The sequence below is a fragment of the Rutidosis leptorrhynchoides genome, chromosome 5 (assembly GCF_046630445.1).
Source record: "Rutidosis leptorrhynchoides isolate AG116_Rl617_1_P2 chromosome 5, CSIRO_AGI_Rlap_v1, whole genome shotgun sequence".
NCBI classification, from domain to species: domain Eukaryota; kingdom Viridiplantae; phylum Streptophyta; class Magnoliopsida; order Asterales; family Asteraceae; genus Rutidosis; species Rutidosis leptorrhynchoides.
The window spans coordinates 280,566,333-280,572,500 of NC_092337.1; positions in this window are offsets into that span (position 1 = coordinate 280,566,333).

The following is a 6,168-nucleotide window of genomic DNA, read 5'->3' on the forward strand; positions in this document are numbered from 1 at the left end:
TTGTTGTTCGAATATGTAGCGTATATTAACTATAAAAGATTTCGAATGTGATTGTCAACGATTAAATGTATATCTTATGTTATTTGTTTCAAAAATAAATAATTAATATATTTATCTAAGTAAAAAAAGTTAGTATCTAAAACAATGTTATGTATAGTAGTTGAATATATATATATATATATATATATATATATATATATATATATATATATATATATATATATATATATATATGTTTTCTATATAATAATAAATGATTATATGTTTAGTGAATATATATTAAAATATACTAATAATAAAATCATTATTACATAATTCATAAAAATTATAATTATTATTATCATTAGTAATGATATTATTACTAGCACAATTATAATTATATTACTATTTATAATATTAAAGAGTAATATTAATATATTTGCTTTTATTAATAAGAATAATGATAACTTATATATATACACTTATAACAATAAACGACATACGATTATGAGTATAAATACCAATATATAAATATTGGTATGTACAGTTCATAATTAAATACATATACATATACTAAATACAGATATAGGTAAATAAGTAAATATTTATAGGTATTATAAATAAAGATATAACAATATAAATATCAATAAAAATATAGAATATTATAGAAAGTCTTGTTTCTGCTTTTCCATCACTTTCAAAACTGTAGGGAATTGATCTTATGGTTATTTGGTCGTACCAATTTGTAGAAAAATCAAGAGTGTAATTCCAAAATTTTGCTAGTCGATCCTTTCTTTTTATATATATTTTTTTACTTTTCTCTGACATTGATAAAGAAAGTGTCGAGCAATTGGGTTCTATTTGAAGCAATTAATAATCAAGTGTTAACAATAAACCCACACAATCAATTAACAATTACAGAAAACTCGTTACAGTCCTCAATAGGATCGAATTAAATCAAGTTTTGGGGAAGAACACAGGTTCTGCTTGTTCTTGGATTTAATTTTCAAAAAGCTCGATTCTTCAACGAATTTCAAAAAGTAGAAATGCAGGATTGTTGGAAATCTTACGCTTAAACTAACTGTAAAGTTTCAAATCTCAAATTTTTATAACAAACTCGAATTTTGGAGTCAAAGGTTTGAAAATAAAAGTCAACAGATTTGATTTTCAACAAATTCGAGTATTCTGTAAAGATTTTGGTTCAATTCAGGATTTTAAAAGTTTTTAGGAGTGATTTGCAATACAAATCGTGTTACAACATTTGTCTATAACATTGTAAATTGCAAAATCAATTTTTTTTTAAAAAAAAAACCGTCGCTAGCTGCTGTTCTGTTTTTTTTCTTCTTTCGCTTTTAAATTAATTCCAGATAGATATAGATTGATTATAATTTATCTAAAAATCTTAAAAGTCGTTTAATTATCAAATTGGGTGATGGCGAAATCCATTGGTCGTTTGGTATGTGAAAGATGAAGAAGAAGATAGAAACAGTTAGGGATAAGATATATATATATATATATATATATATATATATATATATATATATATATATATATATATATATATATATATATATATATATATATATATATATATATATATATATATATTTTCAGTGTATAATAACAGAAAAAAGAGCTGGGCAGAATGGTTAGGGAATGGTGATGAGGAACGGGAGGTCTCGGGTTCGAGTCCCCAATGGGAATGTATGCTTTTTTTGAGGCAATTTCCTTTGAGGTAGTTTTCCATTTTCCATTTTTTTTCATTATTATTATTATTGTTATTATCATTATTTAGATTATTATTATTATTATTAGTATTATAATTACTAGTAATATAAATTAATACTTACTATTATTATTAGGATTTAAGAAAGTGAATTATTATTAATATTATGATTACTAATGTTGTTATCATTACAAAGTATTAACATTTATTATTATTATTATTATTATTATTATTATTATTATTATTATTATTATTATTATTATTATTATTATTATTATTATTATTATTATTATTATGACTGAGATTATTATTATTATATTATCATTAATAGTGTTATTATTATCATTGTTATCCTTATTAATATCAATAAAAGTATTTTTACCAAGACTTTAGATTTATCTGTATTATTAAAAATAAGTATTATTATCGTTATGATTATGATAATTTATATTATTATTATGAAAATGATACAAAGTACTATCATTTTCATTAGTACTTGTATCATTTTATAATTATTAGTATTATTTATCAGTAACATAAGTATTATTATTAGTATTATCATTAGTATTATTAATATTATAAACTATTATTAATAGACCTATCCATTAAGCATTAATATTAATAATACTGTATGATTATTGAAATTTGTATTTAAACTAATAAAATTACCATCATTATTAAAAGTATTGTTTTTACCAAAACTATCATCATTATTGTTAACAGTATTATCTATATCAATATTATAATTACGATTATGAAAAATAATAGCTTTAATGACGTTATTAAAGTTATAAGTATAAAAATAAAGATTTTATATATAAATATATATTTAATACACGTAAGCTAACTATATTAATATATCTATATATAAAATGAAAATATCAATATAATGAAACTGGTTAATCAACTATATATATAAATTACATCACTAATAATAATATATTTGTTCGATTATAATTATGTATATTAATAAATATACAAATGATATAGGTTCGTGAATCTGAGGCCAACCCTGTATTATTCAGTTGTTCAATATCGTCATATATATTTTTACTACAAAATACATTAGGTGAGTTTCATTATTCCCTTTTTATATACACTTTTGGGCTGAGAATACATGCAAATGCTTTATTAACTGTTTTACAATACTTATATGTGTGAGTTTCATTTGCTCCCTTTTTAAATGCTTTTGTAATATATATTTTTGGGACTGAGAATACATGCGCTGCTTTTATAAATGTTTTACGAAATAGACACAAGTAATCAAAACTACATTATATGGTTGAATGATCGAAATCGAATATGCCCCTTTTTATTAAGTCTGGTAATCTAAGAATTAGGGAACAGACACCCTAATTGACGCGAATTCTAAAGATAGATCTATCGGGCCCAACAAGCCCCATCCAAAGTACCGGATGCTTTAGTACTTCGAAATTTATATCATGTCCGAAGGAGGATCCCGGAATGATGGGGATATTCTTATATGCATATTGTGAATGTCGGTTACCAGGTGTTCAATCCATATGAATGATATCTTGGTCTCTATGCATGGGACGTATGTTTATGAGAAATGGAAATACGAAATCTTGTGGTCTATTAAAAATTATGAAACGATTGTTTATGTTAAACTAATGAACTCACCAACCTTTTGGTTGACACTTGAAAGCATGTTTATTCTCAGGTATGAAAGAAATCTTCCGCTGTGCATTTACTCATTTTAGAGACATTACTTGGAGTCATTCATGACATATTTCAAAAGACGTTGCATTCGAGTCGTTAAGCTCATCAAGATTATTATTAAGTTATTTATAGTTTAGATATATTATGAAATGGTATGCATGTCGTCAACTTTCAATGTAAATGAAAGTTTGTCTTTTAAAAACGAATGCAGTGTTTGTAAAATGTATCATATAGAGGTCAAGAACCTCGCGATGTAATCAACTGTTGTGAATCGTTTATAATCGATGTGGACATCGTCCGGATGGATTAGGACGGGTCTTCACACTTCATTCACTAGTTTCATTTACATTTCACACACACACCTTACTTGCAATTTCTCTCAAAACTTTTTCTCTCTTTTCTCTCTAAACTTTGTAAGTTACAAGACTTCTTTTCTTTCTCTTTTCTTTACAAAAACCGAATTATATACACACTCTAATCACCATTCATCACTTGTCTTTGATTGATTGTTACTTGTTTGTAGTTGTTAGTTGTTGTTAATGTTGTTGTTTGTTACTTACATGCATGTTACAAGAATCAAACTCTTTAGTTTGATTCTTCATAATATCTTGTATTTTTCAAGAACACAAGAACATAAACTTACTAGTTTATGACTCTACATTTATTGTTTCAAAAGTTGTAAGTTCATAGTTATTAAATTCATACTTGTAATTCATGTTAGTAAACTTTAAAGTTTACTTTCTTAAAGATCAAACTTTGGTTTGAATCTTTAAAGTATGAACAACCATGAACAAATTACTTGTTTACTTAGTTTACTTCTTCATTTTATACACTTTAATTTCATGTTTGTTGTTGTTGTTGGTCAAGTACTACAAGTTAGTCTTGATCTCATACTTTCTTGAAACTTAAAGTTAACTTGAAAGTTCAAGAACACATAAGTAGGCTTCTTTAAACTATAACTTTGTACACTTATGCTTGATCTAGGCTTTTGAGTCTTGGATCTTTAAAGATCTAACTAAGAACTATGTTCTACTACTTAAGATCTTGATTTCATAAGTTTACTTCAAGTTTGTAACTTGTTTTTACTTTTAAAGTTCATGTATGTGTTAGATCTAAGACTTTGATGTAACTTTGGTTCATCAAAACACTTGCAACACTTAAGTGAGTTGTGCTTCATGTATTAGACTTGCACTTGGGTTATGATGGTCAAACCTTGGTGAAAATGATGCAAACACATCAACGAGTTGTACACTTGAAGCTATATGCATCAAGGATGAGAACCGTGATAAGCATCAAGCATCAAACTCACCGGAACCCGTTATTTTACTGCTTTCTGTCCTCTACCTACTGTTGTGCTGTTTCTGTAACATACCAGTAAACCTGGGCTACTGTAACCTTGATTTTCAGATATATCTTTTCGAGTAGATAACTTTTCATATAGGACTCGTCTTAATCCAAGTTACGGTTTAGGATTTATGGCCCTCCGATCGTCACTATGTCCTTTTAACGTTGTGCAGAAATTTCTGACCTACTCGCACTTAGACCGTCGCCACGGTCAAACGAAGACGAGTTTGCTTCTGTAAGTTTTACCATAACTAAAGGACTCATATACGGAGCCATGGCCACTGGTCTCACCTTAATTCAGTAAGGGTAGAGGCCGTGGTGACTGACTGAAGTCAGCCTTTGTTGTAAACTACTTTCATAAACGAAACTTACTTTACGCCTTTTGTTTGATGATGAATGATGATGACCTTTAAGACCTTATTTACATACTTTTAAACCTATTCGGCCGATTTACTGACTTAGTACTATTTGACTTAGGTTGAGGACTTTCGGACCGATTACTTGCACACCTTTTCCGAACCGACTTTACGACTACTTTATCATTGTGAGTTATAGCATTCCCTTTTTACTTTAACTTATTTTGGGAACTGAGAATACATGCGGATTTTATGTTTTACATACTAGGCACAAGTACTTAAACTTATATATGTGTGGGTTATATAACGGCAGAAACATTCCCTTTAGCTCGGTAACGTTTAGTTATTTGTTTTTGAACCGGTGAACGCGAATCTTAGATATGGATCCATAAGGTTTGACATCCCCACTCGGGCTAGTAGCGCTAACATTTAGCGAGTGTTTAATACTTCGTAGACATACGCACTTGCCAAGTGTACTTTCAGGGGGTATAAACGTTAAGTTAGTTACCAAGTGCCCACGGTTAACATATACTTTATCATACTGTTTTGAAACGCTCTTTGTAGCACTGAAATCTCGTGGCCTACCTTACTTACTGTTATACTTAAACTATAGCTCACCAACCTTTGTGTTGACGTTTTAAAGCATGTTTTTCTCAGGTGCTTGAGGTTAGCTTCCGCTGTGTACTAGTCGTGCTGTAGACACCCGCTGCTTAGAGTTGTTATCGCATGAACTACTTTATTCTGCATTCAAACATTAGTACTTTTGAACTATGACTTGTAACGACCGTTGTGGTCACATACACTTATTATTTGCTTCTACTTAGTGAAGCATGCTTTTGGATTGTAAAACATTCGATGTTGGTTTAGACATCTCTTTATTTATGAATGCAAACTCTTTTTGAAATCGCATATAGTACTTAACCTTGTAATGATCCTGTTGTTGATGATTCGTACACGATGGTTTTGTACGGGGCATCACAGGGCCCATTACAAATTCGGGTGGAATTAGTTTCTTTTATTTTAATAAAATTATATATTTACACTTTAACCCCTGAAAAAGTGTAAACTTGAGGGGCCGTTGTG